The 26,693-nt window shown below is 39.9% G+C and overlaps 1 long non-coding RNA gene across 1 annotated transcript in view; it reads right to left on the bottom strand.

Annotated features, from left to right (window-relative positions):
- Nucleotides 1-2,129: 2,129 nt before the first annotated feature.
- LOC138446181 (uncharacterized) overlaps nt 2,130-26,693 on the bottom strand; it is a 295,633-nt gene continuing 271,069 nt past the window's right edge. The window contains exons 2-3 of the long non-coding RNA XR_011259208.1: nt 15,524-15,653; nt 2,130-2,206 (exon numbers count right to left, since the gene is read on the bottom strand). This is a non-coding gene — a long non-coding RNA (uncharacterized lncRNA). The remainder of the gene's footprint in view (nt 2,207-15,523; nt 15,654-26,693) is intronic.

Here is a 26,693-nt window from a genome sequence, read left to right as displayed (position 1 = left end):
TGGGTGTCTCCATTTTATTGGAGTAACTGAAGGACATCAAATAAGAATAGCAATTATATCAGGCCTTAAAACAAGGGCTGTGTTGAAGTATTTATAATACTAGCACAGCAACATTATACCTACCCTTATTCAAAATAATACAAAGTTAAGATTCAAGTATTCTCCATCATGAAACATTTCCTCCTACCTTTCAAAGGTATTTCCTGAGAAGAGCTGCCATCCCTAAATGCAAGCTCTAGGAAACCTATAATCAGTTTCTCTCTCTCTCTCTCTAATTGAGCACTTTCTTTCCTTAGATTTTAGAAGAAGCATGAAAATGATTTACTGATTTAGGAACTGGGTGGAGCAGACCACAAAAGGACAAATCAGAAACATCTGGAATGAACTAGCTGAGGGAGAGGGATTGAGAGAGAGAGAGAGAGAGAAGTAGGGCTTTCAAATGAAACAAAGTACAGATGATTTGGCCAAATTTAAGCCAAGCCAAACACTCACATTAAACATTGCACTTGGGTCTGGTTCAATAGCGGGAGCCGGCAAGAGGGAGCGTCAGCCAGCATTGCATCAGACGCACACTGTGGATGGAGGAAATGAGTTTAGTCAAGCCAGCTGTGACTTCAAAGGGGCTGCTCTCCCAGAGAACAGTGGGAAAGGGTTCCCTCTTCAGTGAAGACTGCAAAGTTCAGCCAAATTCAGTCCAAAGGGAATGGACTTACAGGAGGAGAAAATTACATTCAAAGTACAAGAAAGAATACTTTCCTTCCATGAAGTAGCTTGAGAGAAAAGGAAGACACATGGCAAGGAAGAGGGGTGACAAGAAAAGATTCAGATGCTCATTTGAGGACTGGAGTCCTATGTGCGGATGCGAAATGGAGTGGTTTGTGTACGGATAACGTTGCTTTTCGGTTCAGACACCTCGTTGTATGAATCATGTTTTGAAATCTCTGGGAGAAGAGGCCAATGGACCCCTCCCCCAAGTGACTCCCAAAGATAGTCTCTTTCCCTCTTTGTACTTCTAGAAAACCACACATTTCTTTCCAATTGTTTATTCAACCCAAGTTTATTGAGAGACAAACAGTGGGCTAGACCCTGGAAATACAAAGACAAACAAGACAGTCCTAGTTCAGGAGTTCAGGAGTTCACAGTCTCAAGAAAACCTAGACACATCAATAGAGGATTATGGTTTGGAGCAATAAATCTTATACTAGAGCAAAGATTCCTGAAGTGTGATCACCTTACGGGCATCAGCATCACCTGCGAAGTAGTTAGAAATGCAAATTTGTGGGGCCCCCACCCAAACGTTTCCTTTCCATTTCCTTTCAATCCTAAAGGAAGTCAACCCTGAATAGTCACTGGAAGGACTGATGTTGAAGCTGAAGCTCCAATATTTTGGCCACCTGATGCAAAAAGCTGATTCATTAGAAAAGACCCTGATGCTTGCAAAGATTGAAGACAGGAGAAGGGGATGACAGAGGATGAGATGGTTGGATGGCATCACTGACTCAATGGATATGAGTTTGAGAAAATTCTGGGAGATGGTGAAGGACAGGGAAGCCTTGCGTGCTGCTCTCCATGGGGTCACAAAGAGTTGGACATGACTGAGTGACTAAACACCACCACCACCCAAAAACACTGAGTCAGAAAGCCCAGGCTGGTTTGACAAACTCCTGGGGTGATTCAGAAAAGCTTGAAAGCTTCTGCTTCTGTAGGTCACTTCTCAGCCCCTTCCAGGCTAGATTCTAAATAGACTGCTCTCCAGTATTTCACAGGAATGAGCCCCAGGTATAAGTCTTGTATAAGTAAGCTATAAGAACTTTAAGGGCAGGAGTTGTTTTTCCTTTTATGAATTCTTTCCTTTCTCTTCCTACTTTCAGAAATCACCCAGTATTTAGAAGATACGGGCATTGAAATTTAGATATTTAATTCAATAGAAATTTAATTCAGAACTTAGGTGGCACAAGGGTTTAACACTCACGAGGAGAAATGGGCACACCTATACCTACAAGTTTTCATAACTCTCATTGGTGGGAGGAGAACATAAATACTATCTCTCCCAAGCACTCACCTGATGCTTGAGGCCTCCTGGTGATACTTCCTTGCCAAGCATTTGTTCTTCTTATGCTTGAGCACCTCTCCTGGTCTCACTATCTCAGGCTGCAGTTTCCTTTCTTTCAGACAGCTCTGGTAGAAGGAGCTAGCTTCTTCTGGGCTGAAATCCATCATCATTTAAATTCCATTTGTTAGTTATAGTCCTACCCCTTGGGAATCCATAGCAAAGATACTTACATATTAATGTGACATTTTTCAAGTATTTGAAGATAGTAATTATGTAGCATATGACATAGGTTAAACTCACAGTCTCTGGAAGCAGCCTGCCTGCATTTAAATTCTTGTTCTGTCATTTATGAGCTCTGTGACCTTGAGAGAATTATTTACTATCTCTGCAGCTTTGTGTATGTGTGTGTGCATGTGTGTGTGTGCGTGTGTGTGTGTGTGTATAATGACATTATATAAAAAGACCTTTATAAGGAGTGCATGAATTAATATATGTAAATGTTCCCAGAACACAGTAAAGTGCTTTAAAAGTTTTAGCTATTATTAATCATCATCATTATCATAGAGAGCTTGTCAGATACCTGACATGGGCCATCTTTCCAATTCTATAGTCAGGCATTAGGTGAGCCTATTCATTCCTTTGGGTTCAAACACTATCGATACACTTGAGAAATATCTCTTCATTCTCCTTCTGAGCACACAGCTAAATGTAAGTGGCTAGTTGTGGATGCATGAATTGTTCTAGTCACTATAATTTGGATAGAAATGATGAGCACTACTTCTAGACCTGACCCCTAAAATCATCCTGAGAAATCCTGCATTCTCTTAGTCCATCAGACAGTTAAAGGCATAGGAAGCAGCCAAGGACTCCAAGAAGGTCGTGGGCAGTGGTGGAGCCTCACACTGGAAGAACTATATGTCCCTGAGTCAACACTTAGAGGGGAACTGCCTAGGAAAACCACCAGCCTGGAGCATCCACACTGGGCTATGTGTGAGTGAAAATAAACGTCGGTTGCATTAAACCTTTGAGACTCTGTAGCCCACCACGACTACTACATTGACTCCCTAATTTATCCCTTGTTCAGCTTTTGCTTCTGAGCTTCAGAACTCTATATTTTGCTTTCTATTCAGTCTTTCTACATGAACTTTCAAATAGGATAATAAGTAAACTCAAGGCTTCTAAGATCAGACCATTTGTGTTGAAAAGCCAGTCCTACCAGATATCAAGCCATACCACCATGAGTGAATTATACAAATGCTTCAAAATTGCATAAGCTTCAGAGTTGTGGAAATAAATAAATAAATAAATAAATGTATTATATATAAAACACTCAGAACAGTCATTGGCCAGTAGTAAATGCTCAAAAAATGCCAGATATCCCACCCTAGTTTTCCATATGGACTATAGGTAGTTTCCCTACCATCCAACAGTTGTTAAAACCAGAAACTTGCAATTTAATCCTGAATTTTATTTTCATCATCATCCCACATGGAATAAATCACCAACAACTGATAAATCAAGCTCCCTAAATATTTTTCAAATCCATCCACTTGTCTATCCTATTTTCTTGTTCCTTCCTCATCCTAGTCAAGGCCACCAGTACATGTGGCTCTATTATAATTGCATCTTTACTATTCAAATCCATTCATTTGCCCTTCAAATGCATTCTCCACATGGAATTGTTAGTGTTCTTTTTAAGCTCAAATCTGATATGGTCACTCCAAAATTTAAAGTATATTAATACCTTTCATTAACCTTTGGTAAGTCCAAATTCTTGACCCATCACTTCAACTTCTCATCATAACCCACCAGGTGACTCTCTGGATTTTAGCCATGCTGGGCTTCTGTGGGCTTCATAAAGGTGCTCCCGATTATCCCATCATGTTGACTACTTCTACTTACACTGAGCTTCCTCTCCACCCCCAGCTTACCTAATTCGTTCTGATCATCCTTTATGTTTCAGCTCAAATGCTACACTCCTCAGAAAGCCTTCTTAGCAATCTCTGCCCACACTAATGAAAGACATTCCCACATAGCATGCACCACATTTCATTAAACTCAGTGTACTTGCCATTATTTGTACAATCATGTCTTCCCAGCTAGCCAGAAAGCTTCATGAGGGCAGGGACCATGTACGTATGGTTCTCTGTCTAGGATAGTGTGGCTTGTATGCAAGAGAGGTTCACTGAATTTTTTTAAGCGTGAGTTTGAGTCTGTTTAGGTGATTTTGTGTGTATGTATCCCATGTGAATTTTTACTTACTTGATCATGGAAAAAAAGCCCTATAGACAACACAAATTAAATTCAGTCAACAAATTTAGAAAACCCAGCATCTGACCTCTTTGAGTTGAAAATCTAGTTGACTTGACTATAAAAGTAAAAATATTTTTTATATAGCAAAAACTATATTATATAATTATACCAGGGCTTCCCTGATAGCTAAGTCAGCAAAGAAACTGCCTGCAGTGCAGGAGACCCGGATTCAATCCCTGGGCTGGGAAGATCCCCTGGAGAAGGAAATGGCAATCTACTCTAATATTCTTGCCTGGAGAATCCCATGGGCGGAGGAGCTTGGCGGACTATAGTCCATGGGGTCACAAGAGTCGGACACGACTTAGTGACTAAACCACCACCAACATATTATATAAAGTAAATGTATGTTATAGTATCATGCATGCATGATAGAATGATTCTAAGACCTCCACTAGGGTATGGGGCATGGGTACTTGGGATGGGTCAAAAAGTCGAATGTTTTTGGAATCAGTATTATGAGTGCTCTCATATTCTCAGCACCCAGCAAGCTCTCCATCCACAGTTCACAGAGCATATGTGACACCAGACCAGATTAAGAAACACAGATGAGGAGGCTGCAAGCAAATTGGAGTTCAGAATTTAACCAGGTTGGTTTTCCATCAAGAAAAGATTTGTGTCGATGTTGGTCCAAAATTTGATGAAGTGCAAGGTTGGTTGGAGAAGGACCGACAGAAGTATGCCCAATAAACTGTGCCATCTAGAGAAAAATGCATTCCAAAAAAAGAGACGCTGTCAAGTGGACTCAGCATAGTCACTGAGTTGTACCAATGAGGTTTCAGAGCCTAGCTCCAACTCTACTAACTGACTCTGTTTTTGGTGTAAGTATGGAATTTCTCTAACATTTTTTGCTCACCTATAAAGTTGAAACAATAGGCTCCAAGTCACCAGATTGCATATGACAACCTTAGCTATCTCTTAGCTATGGCTCAGAGAAGTTTGGAATTTTTCCTGGAGCAACAAACTAATAAATGATAATAGGTAGCATTGTACCTACTACATCTCCTGACTCTCAGGCTACAGCTCTTTCCATTAAATTTTAAAGGAATGCCTTCTCCCTTACAAAAATAATAGGTGGCTATGGCCAAGAAAGTAACAAGTTAGCCTAAGTTTTACTGAGCACTTATAAGCACCTTGAGTTATACCGGTGATATATGTCCAATTTAAACCAACAGATGATGTTCTCGGTTTTAGAGAGGTTTATGGTTATAGTTTCCAGAAGAGTTAAAAAAAAAAAAAAAAGCCAAAAATAAGTGGTCCAAATTCAACACTACTAGTACTTCATTCTGCTCTCAGCCAAAGAGGAAAAAATTGTGATATGAGCCTTTGGCTCTGGTAATAGCTTTCCATTAGTTCCTGAATGGTGTGGGTTTTCTCTAGCTACTTTGGAGTCACAACCAATGGTTCTGTTGCCTTCCCTGGTTCTAATAAAACTTTGTGTTGGGTTTCGGATTACTTTCATTCCAAGAGGACCCTTTGTCAGTCCTCTGGTGGCCTTTATTGTCCACAGCCGTTGGCAATGAATCTGGGGGCAAAGGCCTCTGGTTACACCCACCACTGAAATCAGTCTCAGCTACACCACACCAGGAACGGATTATAGGGTGGAATTCAGCATTTGTCCCCACAGGATGAAGGCAATAGCTTTGCAGTTATTCCCCAACTACTTCTGATTCTGTAACTTATTCCCTCCTGCACTAGAGACAGCCAGCATTTCTTAGCAACTCTGACCTGAACAGAAAATAAAACAGCATGCCGCAAAGGAGTCAGATTGAGTTTTGGGAATGTTTTCTCCAAGAGAAGAGGTCGAATGAGTTTAAATACAAAGACTTCTAAATCCCTCCAAGTATTTTCCCCTCCTTAATGGTTTCAACCAGTGCCTTATTATTATTCGCCCCATGTTTGAATAATGGAACGCTAAGATCACTGTATTCATCAAGGGAAGGAAATGCTATATATTCTGAAAAGCACGTTGAATAAAGCTCTCTCCCTCTGTGAGGCCATGCTTCATGGAGTTTTCCTGACTGCTAAATGCATGGCCCTGGCTTGAAATTCAAGAATTTGAAAAATTGTAGAACACTCACCACACCAGTGCCATCAGACCACATCACATTCCAGGGCCTTCATTACCCAAGCAAACTATTCCAACCCCAGATTACCACAAATAGTATCAAGAGTTTCTATCTGTATACATAAATATCAGATTATTACAAATAGTGTCAAGATTCCATATAAATATGAATTATATTTATAGTAGATGAGTCATATATATGAATATATAGAAAGAACTAGGAGAGGGAAGGCCTAGGTTCTGGTCCTCAGGTGCTGCTACCCAACAGTAGACTGAGTATGGAAAAGTTCTGAGCCTCAGTTTCTTCATCTGCCTAATGGGTTAATGAGTCTCTTGCTCACAAGTTAAGGTTCTTTTATCACCCTAATGAAATAATGAGGGTCCTGGGGCTCAGTGATGCAGGACATGTCCAGTGACTTCTGGGAGAAAGGGGTTTTCTTAGGTCACCTGTACTATCTATCCTGGAATCAAAATAATTCAGAGGATGTATTCACTCTTAAATCCTCAGCATCTCTGCTGTCTTCTATGGGAGCTGTGGCAGAGCTAATTGGAAAGCTGGGAGCCCTGCTCTGAGCAGGACACAGCCTCCTTCTATTTCCTGTCTAGCATCATCCTGAAGAAGTTCATTCAAGTGGGACAATCAACCCATTGTGTGCAAGAAGCCCACGTTTCTTGAAAATCTAATTTTCAGGTCCATTCCCCCGGGTGAGTGGTAATATTCACTTAATTCAATGCTTTATGAAAAAAGAATTAAAACTCAACTTCACTTGTTCCAAATGCCTTATATGGTTGTACATGCGTAATTCTGAGTGTAAAATGTAAATTACTTGGAACCATCCAAACATCCCCAAAATCACTGGGGAAGCACAGGCATCGAATGGATTGTTATGCAGCCGTGAAATAGTTATGTAGATTCTTTTGACTATGACAAAGTGCTCCTGTTATAACCTTAAATAACAAAGCAAGTGGTGGATTCAGGTCAATGTATGGCAAAACCAATACAGTATTGTAAAGTAAAATAAAGTAAAAATAAAAACTTTAAAAAAAATTGTGTAACCTGCATTACAGGTATCCCCTGCTTTTCAAAAAATAGCTTTCTGCTGCTTCACTTTTACTGAAAACCGACTCAAATACCTGCTTCCACAAGAACTAATCACAAGAAATTAAGAGTTTCACTCTTACAAAAAAAAAAAAAGGCAAAAAGCAAAAACAGTGTTCAGCATTTGCTTGCTTGACCACAAGCTTTGATAGAGGCAGTGGGCACTCTGAACAGTATATCCGTTAACAGAAGCAAGTTTGCTTTATCACGATGTACTCCAGTGTATAAACAGAAAGTAGCTTTCTTCTTTGGTTTGGTTGTCCCTTTAAAACTGTACAGTGGACTTGTAGAGACAAGCCTTTAACTTTTCTAGGTCATCTCCAATTCATACATACACACACACACACATATACTCTCAAGTCATCTTCAGGTATGAAAACTATCACATTTCAATAATTAAACTATCCAGTTCAGTACACACCACCACCTACTAATACAATTTCAGATTTCCCTTCTAGGACAACGTGGGGTTTGATGAGGCACAGGTACACAGTCAGCCTCCTCCTTTTCCTTTTTCTCCTTCACAAGGCTGCCTCAGGCTGCCCCAGAGTTGAAACAGGCTTGGACAGCATCTGATCATTGTGTGTCTTCTGGGCTGGCAGGGTCCCATACGGATGACTTCTCCTTGAAGAGTTTCCCTAAGTTCATCAGAAATTCCATGGGCCTCCACCACCTAAAGCTCCAGTGACCTACCCTATCTCTCACTACACCTTTCCTCTCCAGGTCCCAGCCCTTGATACGGCAGTCCACCTCTCTGCTGCATTACTCAGACACCTCAAACAGTCCTTTCATGGGGAGCCACTTTTAAAACAGCCCAGATCTATTACATGTAGAGTTATTGACTTATTTGAGCATCTGATTGGCTATGCCATGATCTAAAAGCTGCATATATCATACATCAATACCACTATCACTGGCACTGACTTTGGGCAAAGTTCTGTGCATATGCTAAGAAGATGTTAAAACATCCCAGATACCATATATTTTCCTCAAGGTATTAACCATCTTCCAGGGAAAAAAGGTATGTTCACAACTAGCTGCAAAGACCAGCAGGATGAGCCACCTGCCTGACCCTGGTTTCCCAAAGCAAATCTGACATCTGTTACCATCTACCATGACATTTCTAAACCTTTTTTCGACTGTCTCTCTTTCTCCAGCGAGACTGTGACCCCAAAGCAGGAAGGGTCTATGCTTTGCTCATCTTCTCCCCTTCAGTTCCAGCCTTGGCTTATGATAGGAAAACAATAAGAATGTGGTTATCAAGTGACTGAAATGCTAATTTTTGAAAGAGTGTGAGGATCAGACAATTTTTGTAACAGTATAGTGTGAGTGTTAAAACTGAAATCTGTTTCTAGTTGATTCAGCTCAATTCCACTATTGCCTCTCAAGCTCCAATTTCAGAGTGAATAATGCCTTCCTTATTTATGAGTGCTAATACATTTTGAGAAAGATAGACATGCTAGAGCATTTGGTGAGCTGTGTAAGTGTTCGGCAAGCATTACTCATTATTTGAGCAATGGGCATAAGAACACTAATAAGAACTGAATTCTCTGATGCTTTTTAGCTGAGTGCTTTCATAAGACCCTCTCTGAAGTTCATCTGGCTCATCCAGGTGATTGGTACACAAAAACTGTAATAACACATAATACACTACAGTATTCTGTGAACTGCTGTAAACAAAGCACCTAGAGTTTAAAAGGGATTTCATAAAAATTTGTAAAAATTGCATTTGACTTTATAAAAAGTACTAAATCTATAGAGGGATTGTAAGGCTCATTTCACCCATCTTCTCAAAGCTATGGTTTTTCCAGTAGTCATGCATGGTTGTGAGAGTTGGACCAGAGAGAAAGCTGAGCACGGAATAATTGATGCTTTTGAACTGTGGTGCTGGAGAAGACTCCTGAGAGTCTCTTGGACTGCAAGGAGATCAAACCAGTCAATCCTAAAGGAAATCAGTCCTGAATATTCATTGGAAGGGCTGATGCTGAAGCTTTAATACTTTGCCCACCTGATGCAAAGAACTGACTCATTGGAAAAGACCCTGATGCTGGGAAAGATTGAAGGCAGGAGAAGAAGGGGACGACAGAGGATGAGATGGCTGGATGGCACTACCAACTCAATGGGCATGAATTTCAGCAAGCTCCAGGAGTTGGTAATGGACAAGGAAGCCTGGCGTGCTGTAGTCTATGGGGTCGCCAAGAGTCAGACGTGACCAAGAGACTGAATTGAACTGAAGGTTCAGTCCATTGTAACAAGTATAGAAACAGCTGTGATTTCGTAAACAAAGTTCCCTGTGAGTAAATTTATTCAGTGTCACAAAGCAAAATAATTGAGTTGCCTGTCTGGGAGATGGTGAGCCCCCCTTTCTGGAATGGTATATGTTTACGGTAACAACCATTAAGCCAGGTACAGAATGCAAGTTAGGCTAGATGGTTTTGAGAATCCCTTCCACTTTAGACTGTATGAGTTTGAACATTCAGAAATTCATCATTTATTCACTCAACAAATAAAAAGAATTGCTGTCCAAGTCCTGGTCCCCAAAATCCCTAACCATACAGAAGTTATTTATATTGAAGGAAGATAGACAATAAACACATAAATGAATTAACGTTTACTATGCCAGATGACAATGCCTGCTAATATAAGACCTAGCATTTTTAGTTAGTGCTGAGTTTTAAAGTTAATTTAGAATGCAAACCTAAGTAGCAGGAAGGGAAAGAGTTTCAAATTCATGGGCCTCTGAGTCCCAGATGTTTCCTTTTCCTCTAACATTTAATATCATCTGATGCAGATGGATCCCTGGTCAGCTGAGTGAACTAATTAATAGTTGATAAGTTTCATCAGGGAGAAGAGGATTTCTATCACAGGGGTTCGGTATCCTTCATCAAAGCATCCAGGTGATACTATGAATTTTTCCCCTCTGGTTAATCAGGAAGACTAAATCCAGAAGGAGGGTTAAACAAGGTCAGAGAGATGGAAAAACAGTCACAATTTGCATTTGAGAGCACATGATGGAATCTATTTATACCTACCTCCAGGGATATAAGAGAAAAAGACTCCAATATGCACAGATAAGATTTTCAAAGATCCTAAAAAGCTAAGTGAACCATTCAACCCACTCAGAGAAGATTAGTAATAAGTATCTGCTACTAGACAGTATTAGGTTATTTATCACAATACATTTATAATTTAGAAAAGAAATTTTGACACATTTATATCCAAGACTGGATTAGATTATGTTTAAACAAAGACACAGAATATTTATAGGCTTAACCTCTCATACAAATAATTCCTGAAATGACCTCAAATCTATTATTTAACATATTTATCCATGCACAAACAAACCTAAGAGCTAAGCAAAATGAGCCTTCAGATTACAGGTGGAGGTGTTAGAAGAACGTAGATTCTTGATGTCACAGGTCTTCATATATGTTTAACCCCCTCCCAGTTGGAAGCCCTCTTAAAGTTTAATAGGCATATAAGAGAGGGCACATAGGTTGCAATGTACCATCCATTAGCTTGTTTGATTTTTTTTTTTTCGCACACAAACATGCTAGTCACTGGCAAGGGGTCTGAGGCTTACAAGTCCAGGAAAGAGAAGACAAGTTCCAGCAATAATAAAAGCTGGGATGTGGAAAGCACCATTAGAAAGTAATAGAGTGTTATGCGAGTTCACAGGAGTAATATACCACATTCATTTTCTTGTCAGAGGATCCCAGTGGGTTTAGTGGCAGCTGTACTCAGCTCAACTGGTGCAAGGAAGGGGCGGAAGAATGGAATTACTACGGTCCATTGTTCCAATGCACCCAAAACTTCCCAAAGCATCGTCCTTGTCAGACACTGAGCACAAACATCTGTCCTCATAAGGATGTACCCATGGGGTCAGATGCCAACCCAGAGATCCACCCTGTGATGCTGGACATTTGGTACCAAGAAACCAAATGAGCTGGTCATCCTACCTGAGAAGGCAGTTCTCTGCACCTGAGCAGACCCTGAAGGCGCTGACAGCTGGTATCTGTCTGCTGAACCTCCTCTGGATATCAGGTCCTTCCTAGAATGGGCACCTGGAGAGTACCTCTCCATGGGTACCACTCTTTCCTTTGCTGTAGTTAGTCCACTGTTTTGTAGACAAGGAAGTTTAGCCAGATGAATTTCAGTACCTAATCAAAAGAATTGAGTGTGTGAACCTGAACCTAACCCATGTAGATAATTCTCCTTCCAGTTCTCTATTAAAATGGGCTCTGTCCCTGAAAAGAGACAAGGGGTTTCTCTCAAGGAATAGCATCCAGGAGAGGTTGGGGATGTCAGGAATATTTTTCTCTGGCCAGTTTAAGAAAGGGGGTATCCTGGAGAAGAGACCAGTGGCCAAAACTTTGGAAAGAGGAGGAGCAACAGTCCTTGGTTTTACAGTGAGAAAGGGGCTGAGCCCTGGACCTTGCCAGGAAGGACTGGTAGCCTGGGGACAGGTTTGATGCAAGAATTCGTACTCCCAAAGGCAGTTTTCCTCCCCCTTTTATTAGGCCCCACTTTATAAGCCAGCAATAAGATACGCTGAATTCTATAGAGGTGTTCACAAAAGCGTTCCCCTTTCCTAGAGGGAAAACAGATGAATGTTAGGTCTGTTAATGGCAAGGAAAGGAAGTGGTTGAAGTGAATTCTGCACTTCTTGGCCTTTTAAACCTGAAGATGACTAGTTAAAATAATCTGATGTACAGACCCTGACCACCATTCTAATGAGCCCTGCTAGCTGGCACAGAAAATTAATAATAACAAATTAATTCCAGAGAATTCCATTTTAGGTACTCAATTATTAATGGTATTACAGTGTTATTAATGGTGTCAATTATTAATGGCATGAATAATTAAGAGATCACATCCATGCTATGATGTACAAGGGTTCCAACATTGAGCAAATTGCCCAGAATAAATAAACCTACCATGGTTCAGACCTATAACACTCAGCCTTTGACATGTTTCTTGAAAGAACTCGGTACATCTGTTATTAGAATAATTCTATTGATGAGATTTCTGTTACCAGGACTCCTGCCCAAGTTTTATGTTATGACAATAACAAGAAAAAGGTTATGGGATGGAGTGGGGGAGGGGCACGCTTCCTTGGAAGTTGAGATCTTTCTGGGAGGACTCTGGCTGAAATTGGTGTCCAAGGGAATCTAGGAATGAGATCAGGGAGAGCTCTGTGGATTCAGTGAATCCAGAAGAGCTAATCAAGCCACCTAAGGCTGATCAGTTAGGGTTGAGCTTAATTTTAAAGACAGCAGAAACCCCAAACAGCTGTTACCCCCCAAATAATGCAACCACTGTTTTGATAAGTAAAAATGAGGGAGATACTTCAGCAAAGTATATTTGGGCAGGGGGTGGTTGGGGTGGGGGCGTTGGGGGGGGGTGGGGTTGGTGGCACAATTTAGCCACTGTGTGAATGAGTATCCTCTCATCTCTCTCTGAGCTTCAGTTTTCTCATTTGTATGATGGAGATAACATAGGATTGGCCAAAATGTTTGTTCAGGTTCATCCATAAGATGATATGGAAAAACGTAAGAAAACGTTTTAGCTAACCCAATATTTACTCTGAAGACTATTCGACAAAATCAATGTGTGGTTCAGAATAAAGCCACAAGAAGTAATTTCTATCTGTGTTGGTATTTTATTTATTTATTTAAATATTTTATAATCCAACCTGCCAATTGTATAAGTGAAGAACTCAAAGCCTAGGGAGTAGATGTGATTTGTCGAGAAGTTTGTGTGTAGGTCATTCTCCCTTGCCCTTCCAGTTTGCTATCTTCTCTATCCTTCTCTGAATTCTAGGAACCAACTTCCAGCCATGATATTGACAAGGCTCCAGCGTCCAGATGGGTTCCACCAACAGGGAGACCCAGCAAAATGTGGGAAGAGGGGGGAGAATGAGATCAGGAAATGTCTTCTCTTAGCTTCTCCCCTGAGCAGATCCTATCAGCTGGCTCTACAGAAGCTACTAGTGCTCCAAAGGGGCTAACTCAAAGTGACTTTATCGAATTCTGAACCCGCTCCCATCTCTGTACCCTTCCAGGTGACAGATGGTTACATGTTTGCTGCTACTGTCTCCGAATTATGGCACTGTCCCTTTGTGAAAAATGTTTATCAAATTATCCTACTTTGAGTTTTCTGCCAGATAACAATAAGTGACAGAAATGATACTGGAATGCAAGACTCCTGGTTCTTGGTAGAGAATCTGTCCTTCACACTCATTTAACTTTCATTCATATGTTCATTAAATTACTGGCCACTAACAGAAGAGCCCTGCACTGGGCACAGAGAGCTTAATAATCAGCAACACACGGCTGCTCATTCTTCCCAAACACCACTAGCTAGTGCTCCAATGTGCAAGCTAGCAAACTGTTTCTGTATGGAGAGCCAAATAGCAAATATTTTAGACACTGGACCCTATGCCTTTGTGTCAACTATTCACCTCGTCCACTGTGGGACCCTAGCAGTCACTGACAACATGTCCCTCAGTGAGTGTGGCCATGTAACCAATAAAACTCCCTTCATGTCCACTGAAGTGTGTACTCCATATAGTTTTCATGTGCGACAAAACATTCTCCCTTTGACTTTTTTCCTCCAGATATTTAAAAATTATTTTTAGCTTGTGGGTCACACAAAACCAGGAAGCAGTCCCGAATGTGACTTCAGGCCATACTTTGCTAACCTCTATGCTGACACGTGAACTCAGTGCTAAGAGAGCAGTCAAGGAGGCCAAGAGCTGGGAAGAGAAAGCTGAGAAAGGATTCACAAAGGAAGTGACATCTGCACAGAGGATTAATGGATGATTGAGTTGGTTTGGCAGGGGAAAGGGAAAGTACTTTTAGGACACAAGTAATGAGCAAAAGTAGGCTTCCCTGGTGGCTCAGACAGTGGAGAATCTGCCTGCAATGCAAGAGACCCAAGACATGAGTCTGACCCCTAGGTGAGGAAAATCTCCTGGAGAAGGGAATGGCAAGCCACTCCAGTATTCTTGCCTGGAGAATCCCATGGACAGAGGAGCCTGGAGGACTATAGTCCATGAGGTTGCAAAGAATCTGACATGACTGAGCAACTACGCACAATGAGAAAAAGCAAAGAATCTTAGAAGAGCAAGATGTGGGCAGGGAGTGGAGTCTGACCTAGTAGGGCCAGAGAACAGAGGTTTTAGGTGGTAGGAGGGCAGATCCTGGGGTCGAGGGCGTGGGCAGGCTGCTCCTGGCCACATCCTGGAGGATAAGAGTGCCCTGCTGAGAGACTGGACTTCAAAGGTAGAAAAGCCAAGCAGTGGGGTTTTGGGCAGCAGCAAGATGAAAATGGCAACCCACTCCAGTACTCTTGCCTGGAGAATCCCATGGAGGGAGGAGCCTGGTAGGCTACAGTCCATGAGGTCACAAAGAGTCAGACACGACTGAGCGACTTCACTCACTCACTCACTCACTCAAGACCTGAGTGCAAAATCCAGCTCTACTCCTCTCCAGCTGAGTGATCACAGACAAATTACATAACATGTCTGAGCCTCATTTCTTACATGCAAAATGGTCCTCATAACAGCTTCAGCTTCATGACGGGCGTAGTGAGGATTAAATGGGGTGATGCACACAGACTGCTCTCAGCAGTGCTGGCTCACAGTAAAGGGCTCAATAAAGGTTTGCTATTATTAGCATTATCATGATTGGGCTCATTGACTAGCCTGGCTCTCACGACGCTTTCTCTAGCCCAAATTCAGAGTGCTCCTTGCCACTGCTGATGCGGATGGCTGCTGGACAACTGGCAGCCCTGAGGTGAACATAAGGTTTTCCTTTTAGCCCTGTGATAGCATCAGCTCTAATGAGTCTGCAGTGGCAGAAATCCATTTCTCTGAACTTGAACCTCATAGACCTTTGTTCATTGAATGTGTAGCCAAAGCCAGTTCTCCCAGTTCAGACAATACCCTTCTTAGAGTGTTTGAGCACACAGAGCACTGATTATTACTTACCTAAGAGTTTTCTTTCCTGTTTAGGCTCCAAAGGGAGAGGACAATGTTTGGATAGTTCTCTCTTTTAACAATTCCTTCTTGAGTCTCCTGGCTAGCAGCCTTCAGTGAATTTCTGTGGTGCTCCATCCATCTGAAGGAGGAGAAGAAAGGCAAAAGCAGATGGACATTAGTCAGTGACATCACGTGAAATAAACAAGTTCTGTATATCCAAAAGATGCCCAAAGTGATACATTTTGTGATTAATTCGGTGGATCCTTAAAAGACTTCAGATTTTATTTAAATACATTGGAAATCATAAATTTAATTAAGAGACACTTAGGAAAACTAAGAAATGATGAGGAAGAAGACTAATTTGTTATTAAGACAAAATAATTTTGGCATTTTGTTACAATTTATGCACTTAACCATTTCACAGATTTTGGGGGTACATTTCAAGGTGATGACTTTAATGTCACTTTTTAAAAAACTAAAAATTCTGTTGTAAATGTAATAAATGTTCATCACACAATATTTGGGGAGAAAGGGAAAACTATAGAAAATTAAATATCACTTACTCAGTAACTCTAAACCCATAAGTGGTATTGTAATATTAATTATGTAGTTTCTCCAAATTTTCTTTTCTTGGCATATTGTAAATCTAGATAACGTCAGGGGAGACCAAATAAAGAATGTGGGAGGTCTCACTTGAAAATATGAAATGGCTGAAGTGAAAATGGCAGAATGAGAGCTTAACTACACAGTCAGAAGAGTACTGAGCCATCACTCTTCACCACCTCCCTAGGGTGGAGAGGCATGTGTTTTTCCTTCAGCCCAAGTTCAGTGGGAAAAGGACAGACAGATAAACAGATAGGCAGGTAGATAGATATTTCAAATGAGTATCAACACTAGCAATAGTGACAGCTGATTATATAAGAGAAAAGATGCTGCTGCTGCTGCTGCTGCTGCTGCTGCTGCTGCTGCTGCTGCTGCTGCTGCGTCACGTCAGTCATATCCAACTCTGTGCGACCCCATAGACAGCACCCAACAGGCTCCTCCATCCCTGGGATTCTCCAGGCAAGAGTACTGGAGTGGGTTGCCATTTCCTTCTCCAAAGATGAAAAAAACAGAAAAAAACTGAAACGACATATTCAAGATATTGAATAAAACAATGACTACCCTAGACTTCTATACTTGGTGAAAATATCTTTGAAAAATAAAAGTTAAAAAACATTTTAACAGAGAAAATATAAAAGTATTTTCCATGTTCAATTCTACACTCAAGGAATGAATAAAAGGAGACCTTCAGGCAGGAGAAAATGATAGGGGCTTGGGAAAACTGGAAGGAATGAGAAGCAACTGAAATAGTAAACAGGTAGGAAAATCTAAATGAACACTGACAACTTAGAAGAAATGGACAAATTCTCAGAAAAGTACAGCTTTCCAAAACTGAACCAGGAAGAGATAGAAAATCTTAACAGACCCATCACATACATGGAAATTGGAACTGTAATCAGAAATCTTCCAGCAAACAAAAGCCCAGGCCCTGACAGCTTCACAGCTGAATTCTACTAAAAATTTAGAGAAGAACTAATACCTATCCTACTCAAACTCTTCCAGAAACTTTCAGAGGAAGGTAAACTTCCATACTCATTCTATGAGGCCACCATCACCCTAATACCAAAACCAGACCAAAATGCCACCAAAAAAGAAAACTACAGGCCAATATCACTGATGAACATAGATGCAAAAATCCTTAACAAAATTCTAGCAAACAAAATCCAACAACATATTAAAAAGATCATGCATCGTGACCAAGTGGGCTTTATCCTAGGGATGCAAGGATTATTGAATATCCACAAATCAATCAACATAATACACCACATTAACAAATCGAAAGATAAAAACCATATGATTATCTCAATAGATGCAAAGAAAGCCTTTGACAGAATTCAACATCCATTTATGATAAAAAAAAAAAAAAACCTCCAGAAAGCAGGAATAGAAGGAACATACCTCAACATAATGAAAGCCATATATGACAAACACACAGCAAACATTATCCTCAATGGTGAAAAGCTGAAAGCATTTCCCCTAAAGTCAGGAACAAGACAAGGGTTCCCACTCTCACCACTACTATTCAACATAGTTTTGGAAGTTTTGGCCACAGCAATCAGAGCAGCAAAAGAAAGAAAAGGACCAGATTGGAAAAGAAGTAAAACCCTTACTGTTTGCTGATGACATGATCCTCTACATAGAAAACCTTAAAGACTCCACCAGAAAATTACTAGAGCTAATCAATAAATATGGTAAAGTTGTAGGATATAAAATTAACATGCAGAAATCCCTTACATTCCTATACTCTAACAATGAGAAAACAGAGAAATCAAGGAACAAATTCCATTCACCATTCAATGAAAAGAATAAAATACTTAGGAATATACCTACCTAAAGAAACAAAAGACCTATATATAGAAAACTATAAAACACTGAAGAAAGAAATCAAAGAGGATACTAATAGATGGAGAAATAAACTGTGTTCATGGATCAGAAGAATCAATATAGTGAAAATGAGTATACTACCCAAAGCAATCTATAGATTCAATGCAATCCCTATCAAGCTACTAATGGTATTTTTCACAGAACTAGAACAAATAATTTCACAACTTGTATGGAAATACAAAAAACCTCAAATGGCCAAAGCAATCTTGAGAAAGAAGAATGGAACTAGAGGAATCAACCTGCCTGATTTCAGGCTCTACTACAAAGCCACAGTCATCAAAACAGTATGGTACTGGCACAAAGACAGAAATATAGATCAATGGAACAAAATAGAAAGCCCAGAGATAAATCCATGCACCTATGGACACCTTATCTTTGACAAAGGAGGCAAGAATATACAATGGACAAAAGGCAATCTCTTTAACAAATGGTACTGGGAAAACTGATCAACCACTTGTAAAACAATGAAACTAGAACACTTTCTAACACCATACACAAAAATAAACTCAAAATGGATTAAAGATATAAATGTAAGACCAGAAACTATAAAACTGCTAGAGGAGAACATAGGCAAAACACTCTCCAACATAAATCACAGCAGGATGCTCTATGACCGACCTCCCATAGTAATGGAAATAAAAGCAAAAATAAACAAATGGGACCTAATTAAACTTAAAAGCTTTTGCACAACAAAGGAAATTATAAGCAAGGTGAAAAGACAGCCTTCTGAATGGGAGAAAATAATAGCAAATGAAGCAACGGACAAACAACTAATCTCAAAAATATACAAGCAACTTATGCAGCTCGATTCCAGAAAAATAAATGACCCAATTAAAAAAATGGGCCAAAGAACTAAACATACATTTCTCCAAAGAAGACATACAGATGGCTAACAAACACATGAAAAGATGCTCAACATCACTCATTATCAGAGAAATGCAAATCAAAACCACAATGAGGTACCATTTCACCAGTCAGAATGGCTGCTATCCAAAAATCTACAAGCAATAAATGCTGGAGAGGATGTGGAGAAAAAGGAACCCTCTTACACTGTTGGTGGGAATGCAAAGTAGTACAGCCACTATGGAGAACAGTGTGGAGATTCCTTAAAAAAACTGGAAATAGAACTGCCATATGACCCAGCAATCCCACTGCTGGGCATACACACTGAGGAAACCAGAATTGAAAGAGACACATGTACCCCAATGTTCATCGCAGCACTGTTTATAATAGCCAGGACATGGAAGCAACCTAGATGTCCATCAGCAGATGAATGGATAAGAAAGCTGTGGTACATATACACTATGGAGTATTACTCAGCCATTAAAAAGAATACATTTGAATCAGTTCTAATGAGGTGGATGAAACTGGAGCTTATTATAAAGAGTGAAGTAAGCCAGAAAGAAAAACACCAATACATTATACTAATGCATATATATGGAATTTAGAAAGTGGTAACAATAACCCTACATGTGAGACAGCAAAAGAGACACAGATGTATAGAACAGTCTTTTAGACTCTGTGGGAGAGGGCAAGGGTGGGATGATTTGGGAGAATGTACTGAAACATGTATATTATCATATGTGAAAAGAATTGCCAGTCCAGGTTTGATGCATGAGACAGGGCACTCTGGGCCGGTGTATTGGGATGACCCAGAGGGATGGGATGGTGGGGGGTGGGGGGAGGTGGGAGGGGGTTCAGGATGGGGAACACATGTACACCTGTTGTGGGTCCATGTCAATGTATGGCAAAACCACTATAATATTGTAAAGTAATTAGCCTCAATTAAAATAAATAAATTTACATTAAAAATTTTAAAAATAAATGAACACTGAGTATATAAATAAAGATAAATCTTATAGAATATAACATACAGAGAGAATATATTTAGAATTAAAATACATAACAATAATGTTCAATAATGTGGGACATGGTAAATGGAATTGAATTCTCTAGGATAATGACAGAAAGCATAGTGAAAAAACATATAGCTAATAAAGTAATAAAAGAAAATTAAATAATAAAAAAATTACTCCAAGTGAAATTGATAGAAATGGAGAAATGGTACATAGAAATAAAAATAGACCATTAGTTACTTTAAAAGTAAGTGAATTAAATATTTCAATTAAAATAACAAAGGTTAATAGCATAAATTAAAAATAAATTGACTATATATATATCTCAAAAGAGTCATCTTAAACCCAAGGATATAGAATACTTGAAAGTAAAATATTGGAAATATTTATACAATGCAAATATTAATAAATTTGATATTCACTAATATTTGGCAGTTATTTTAAAGCAAGAAACATCTCTACTGATTCAAAGGTGTGGGTTTTTGGTTTTTTTTTTTAATAAAAGGATCAACCTATGTGAAAATGTTCCAATTCTAAGTTTACACCTATTTAATTACACTGTTTTAAAATACATAAATCAAGTACTAACAGAACTAAAAAGAGAAACAAAGTCACAGTCGTTTGGCAGATATTCATGCATTTCTTACTCAAATTCTAATCAAATAGGCAAATCAGCAAGAATGTAGGATATCTGAGTAACATGAAAAACAAACAACCTGACACATAGAAAACAATGTTCACGTTAACTGCAGGCAAAAACAATCAACAGAAGGATGGGAAGGATGAACACAAAGCAAACTTTCATTACTGGAGAAGGTGACTTCCAGAACAGGCTTTAACCCTTTGTCAGAATAAGTCTTGCAACCATTCCTCCTGACACCACTGTCTCCATTATATTAAACTTTTTTCCCTGTAGAAACTGGACAATTGTAGGCCCACTCCAACAAGGAGGAAGAAAAGAAAGCTGAAGCTGTGTACAAGCTTTATACCCAGATCTGGGACTTGCTTTGTCAGGACAGTGGCTCAGAATATTTCTGTTCTAATCCACTTCTCTCCTGAAAGTGGAAGTTTCTTCCTAAAAACACACAAGTAGGAAATTTCCCCTAACACCATCTCAAGGAGATTCTATGATTCGGTGAGTGACATATGTTAGATATAATTCTAACAATGATCACAGTTTTAATGAAATGTCTGCATTCCTTGCACTTCATCTCTAGAATCAGATATTATTAACACATGTATTCCAACCCTTTACACAGTGCTTGGCACATCACAGATTTCTAAAAGAATTTCTCAAATGAATAAAAATTGGAATAAAATGAGAAAAGGCTCCTGGCAGAGACTAAACAACAGCCTAAGTGTAATAAACAGCACTTTCCAGAGTAACCCTTCCTGAGACATGCGGACCCTTGCATTGTACATGTGGTCCTTGGGAAACCTGGAAATCACCCAAATTCAACCAGAGTAACTGTGTGCATCTTCAGATCTCAAATTTGACCCAGAGCAGTTGCTAGTTCATGCTGAATTACAGCTGGACATTCTGAGGGAAGATGTGTGTTAATAGGTCTATGTGGTTTGCATGGAGATGGAAACTGGGTCAAGGTCAATAGCATAGTACAAGGAAGAAGCAGCAGCCAACCTCAGGTTTTTTATATCCTGGAGATGGGGTCACCTGCATTTGCACTGCCAGGAATTCCCACTTAATCCTCCACATCAATCCTTTAAAATCATTACCTCTTTGAAATGAAATAAAACACTGAGGTCCAGAGAGAATGAGAAAACTGTTCTAATTACTGTTATAACTGAGAATCAGATCCTGATCTTTCTATGTCCCCAAACCTGGGCCTTTTCAACTTTTCTCTACAGATTCCAAAAACACCTTTTAAAAGATGCTGTGAGTCTAACTGCCTTTGTTCAATAAGCTACTGATACTGACTTCAGTTTCCTTGGGAACTTCCCCACTGGGGAAAAATGCGATGACAAACAGGAACTCCTCAGTCCTCATTATAACTATATTCTCTATGTTTCATTCATTAAATAGAATATGGACTAATAATCAGTGTCTGATGATATCTGTTACTCACTAGGATTGGAATTGCTTCTTGCAGGAAAGACAGGGAAAGATAGGGTATCCAAAGGTCCAAATCTGGCCCATCCATCGGCAATTCTGCTTTCATGAACAGCACATCCAGAATATTGTCTCCTTGATACCTTTTTTAAAACTGTTAAACAACTTAGTCACTAGTTGCATAAGAAATTAAAAGATCTGGGACTTCCCTGATGGTCTAGTGGTTAAGAATCTGCTTTGCAATGCAGGGGGACATGGGTTTGATCCCTGGTTCAGGAACTAAGACCACACATGTCATGGGGCAACTAAGCCCATGCACCACAACTAATGAACCCACTGTCTAGAGCTCAAGAACCACAACACAAGAAGCCACGGCAGTAAGAAGCCTGTATATCACAACTAGAGAAAGTCTAAGAACAGCAGTGAAGAGACCATGTGCTGGACCAAAGACCCAGCCCAGCCAAAACTAATAAATAAAAGAAATAAAAACGTCACCCCAATCTATATTTCCTTTTTTGTGTGTTGGAACTCGATGGATTTTGAAACTTGTTAATATGTGCTACCAACATTTTCTTCATCTTTCATTGGTGCCTCAAAATGTGTGATTTCTTTTTTTACATAATAAAGAAGTACTTTTGCAAATAGAGAAGTATTTTCTCTTCTACTCCTCTCTCTCTCTCATCCCCACTCTATCTCTGTCTTGCCTCATTTTTCATCTGTTTCATTCTTTCTCGCATTCATCTATTGTTCTTCCTTTGTTGACCCTTATCTTTTTATCATGGTGAGTTTTTTAATTGAAATATAGTTGATATACAATATACTTTCAGGTGTACAATATTTGTGATTCACAAATTTTAAAGGTTATACTCCATTTACAGTTATTTTAAGATCTGACTCCATTCACCATGTTGTACAATATAGTCTTAAAGCTTATTTTATACATAATAGTTTGTATCTCTTAGTTCCTCCTAACCCTATATCACCCTCACTCCCTTCCTTGGCCAATTATCTTTTCATACCAATGATAACCAGATGCAATTCCCAAAATTCTACCCACTGGAAGTCTTTTTCCTTGCTACTGTCTTTCAAGGCCATTAATGCAATGCTAGCCCAACAAACCCTCCATCAACCTGGGGCAGGGAAGCCTCTGGAGTAAATATTACCTATCAGAGTATCCCTGCATTGGCCACAAATGACTGTCTTATGCCTCCACTTCAATTAGCCACAAGATATAGACTTCCCAAGGAACAATGAGATCCCAGGTTAGTTAGCTCTGGGTGGCTGCAGTAGACACTGAAGAGCTGACTGATGAAGGTGGTCACACACTCCGTGCCTCGAATATAGTACCTATACATTTGCAAGAGACGGGAATCTGACCTCAGTGACTTACTGTTTTCTTTTATAATATTTTGATTGAAGTTAGAACTGGACATGGAACAACAGACTGGTGCCAAATAGGAAAAGGAGTACATCAAGGCTGTATATTGTCACCCTGCTTATTTAACTTATATGCAGAGTACATCATGAGAAACACTGGGCTGGAAGATACACAAGCTGGAATCAAGATTGCCGGGAGAAATATCAAGAACCTCAGATATGCAGATGACACCACCCTTAAGGCAGAAAGTGAAGAGGAACTAAAAAGCCTCTTGATGAAAGTGAAAGTGGAGAGTGAAAAAGTTGGCTTAAAGCTCAACATTCAGAAAATGAAGATCATGGCATCCAGTCCCATCACTTCATGGGAAATAGATGGGGAAACAGTGTCAGATTTTATTTTGGGGGGCTCCAAAATCACTGCAGATGGTGACTGCAGCCATGAAATTAAAAGATGCTTACTCCTTGGAAGCAAAGTTATGACCAGCCTAGATAACATATTCAAAAGCAGAGACATTACTTTGCTGACTAAGGTCCGTTCAGTCAAGCTATGGTTTTTCCTGTGGTCATGTATGGATGTGAGAGTTGGACTGTGAAGAAGGCTGAGCGCCGAAGAATTGATACTTTTGAACTGTGGTGTTGGAGAAGACTCTTGAGAGTCCCTTGGACTGCAAGGAGATCCAACCAGTCCATTCTGAAGGAGATCAGCCCTGGGATTTCTTTGGAAGGAATGATGCTAAAGCTGAAACTCCAGTTTTTTGGCCACCTCATGCAAAGAGTTGACTCATTGGAAAAGACTCTGATGCTGGGAGGGATTGGGAGCAGGAGGAGAAGGGGACGACAGAGGATGAGATGGCTGGATGGCATCACTGACTCGATGGACGTGAGTCTGATTGAACTCCGGCAGTTGGTGATGGACAGGGAGGCCTGGCATGCTGAGATTCATGGGGTCGCAAAGAGTTGGACACGACTGAGCAACTGAACTGAACTGAGAGTTAACTTACAATATTATATTTGTTTCAGGAATACAATATAGCTATTCAACATTTTTATAAATTATGCACACCATGCAAATTTATTACAATACCATTGACTATACTGCCTAAGCTTCCATTATATCCTTGTGATTTCTAATGAGTAGTTTGCAACTCTTAATCTCTTTCACCTCTTTACCCCTTCTTCATCCTACATCCTTTCTGGCAACTATTTCTTTGTTCTCTGTATCTGTGAGTCTGTATCTGTTTTGTTATACTTGTATGTCTTTGGTTTTTTTTTTAAGATTCTATATATAAATGAAAACATACAGTGTATGATAGACAGATACATACATATAGATCTTTATGCATTCATCTGTCCCTGGACACTTAGGTTGCTTCTGTATCTTGGCTATAATAAATAATTCTGCTATGAACATTGAAGTGAATATATCTTTTCTAATTCATGTTTTCATTTTCTTTGGACAAATACCCAGGAGTGGAATGTGGAATTGCTGGATCGCATGTTAGTTCTATTTTTAAAGTTTTTGAGGAACTTCCATGCTGTTTTCCACAGTGACTATACCAATTTGCATTCCTACTAACAGTTATATAAGAGTAACTTGTGTCTGTTCAATAGATCAATAAAGTCTACAACCTTCTTGCCAGTACCCTCATGGTCACAAGGTGGCGAGTGTCATATTTACAGTCGAGGCCAGAATGAGAAAGGACATTGCAGTGTGTCTGTCCTTTTTCATCAGAAAAACAAAACCTCTTTGAGAATTCTGCAGGAAATTTTCATTTTCCTAGGTCTCCTTGGACAAAACTGAGATACACTGGGGCTTCCAAGAATGCTAAAAGAGTGAGAATAAGATTATCATGATCGACTTACACCAATAAAAATTTATTGCTTGGCTGTGGGCATAATGCTTCCACTCAAAAAAAAAAAAAATCCATGAGAGTGCCGTTAGCAAGGAGAAGGGAAGAACAGCTGAACAGTAGGTAGAATACCAACAATATCTGCCACAAGGAATACATATTTATAGAATGGAGAATGATTTTTTGGCTACACAAATAATTCCTGCCTTGGGAAGAAGTTTGACTCAATCATTTCTGAGGTCATTTCAATACCAGTCCATGAACTAAGGGGAACATTAAAGACTACCCATAATTAATCAAAAGAAATCTTTTAACTGTGGCAAACCATCAAGAGAGCCAGCAAAAGAGAGGAAAATTCTTAAGCATCGTATCCAGACTCATTCTGTATCCCCAGAGATACCTCCAGGCAGCCACTGACTTTCAGAACAGAGCTGTTGGGGCCATAGTGAGCCAAAGAGGAATAATAACCACTTTGTCCTCCTCCTGGACCAGGGAAAAAGTGATCAGCTGTAGCCTCCATGAAAAGCCTTCCTCTTACCACCTTTAACGACTCGCCCCCGCCTTCCTCCCCACCCTCGACGGAGTCCCCTGCTCAAAATCTGACGTAAATTGTTTCCTTACCATGGCAAGCTGCCTAAGATTTCTGGGAAGTATGTTTGAACAGGAGTCCTGCCAGGGCTGGAATCAGCAGTGCTTCTGTGTAGCCTGCAATATAAGTTGTAATTAGGGATATTGAGATCCCTGAAGTTGTAGGCCAAGCAAGTGTGTCGTCTGTGTGTGTGTGCGTGTAATTTTCTTTTTCCTATTTGTTTCTTCACTTAGAATATGAAAACCAAAGGCCATTAGAGACTGTTAGTTTGATGGAGTATGGCATTCCTCCCAAGGCTGTTTTCGCTTTCCTCTCCATTCATTCATTCACTCACTCATTCTTTCAATTAAAGAACTTTTCTCCAATAAAGAGTAGCTAACAGGGAGACAAGGATCTAGAGATTATGGTGAAAGGCAGGCTTTAAACCAATACTTTAAATCGTTTCTTGATGACGTCTACTCTTTTACCTCCTTCTGTTTTTCCCATTCTTTACTGTTTCCAGGGTTGAAGTAAAATATTGCCTGCTGAGATGGTATAGCTGAAGAAGCATGAGCTATGGAATAAAAAGACGTTGATGAGAATTCCAGCTGAACCACTTATGAGCTGCTGGACCTTCAGCAAGTTACTTAATCCACATGAAGCTTTTTTCCTTCATCTGAGCAGGTGGCCAGTGGTCTATTCACATGCTGATATTCCAATTTGCATTCTTCTTCACTTCCTCACTTATATTTTCTTAAATACACTATCTCCAAAGTTGTTAGTAATTTTTCATGGAATCATCTCTCTTCTTGGCACAGAGATATACTCATTGTGTCCTGAAGGCTCTAGTTCGCTATGTGGTCCACTTAGTAAAATGCTCCAATACTCTGGCCACTTGGTGCAAAGAACTGACTCACTGGAAATGACCCTGATGCTGGGAAAGATTGAGGGCAGGAGGAGAAAGGGACAACAG

This window comes from Ovis canadensis, chromosome 9, assembly GCF_042477335.2.
Source record: "Ovis canadensis isolate MfBH-ARS-UI-01 breed Bighorn chromosome 9, ARS-UI_OviCan_v2, whole genome shotgun sequence".
Lineage (NCBI taxonomy): Eukaryota > Metazoa > Chordata > Mammalia > Artiodactyla > Bovidae > Ovis > Ovis canadensis.
This window is presented reverse-complemented; position numbering and strand designations above follow the sequence as displayed.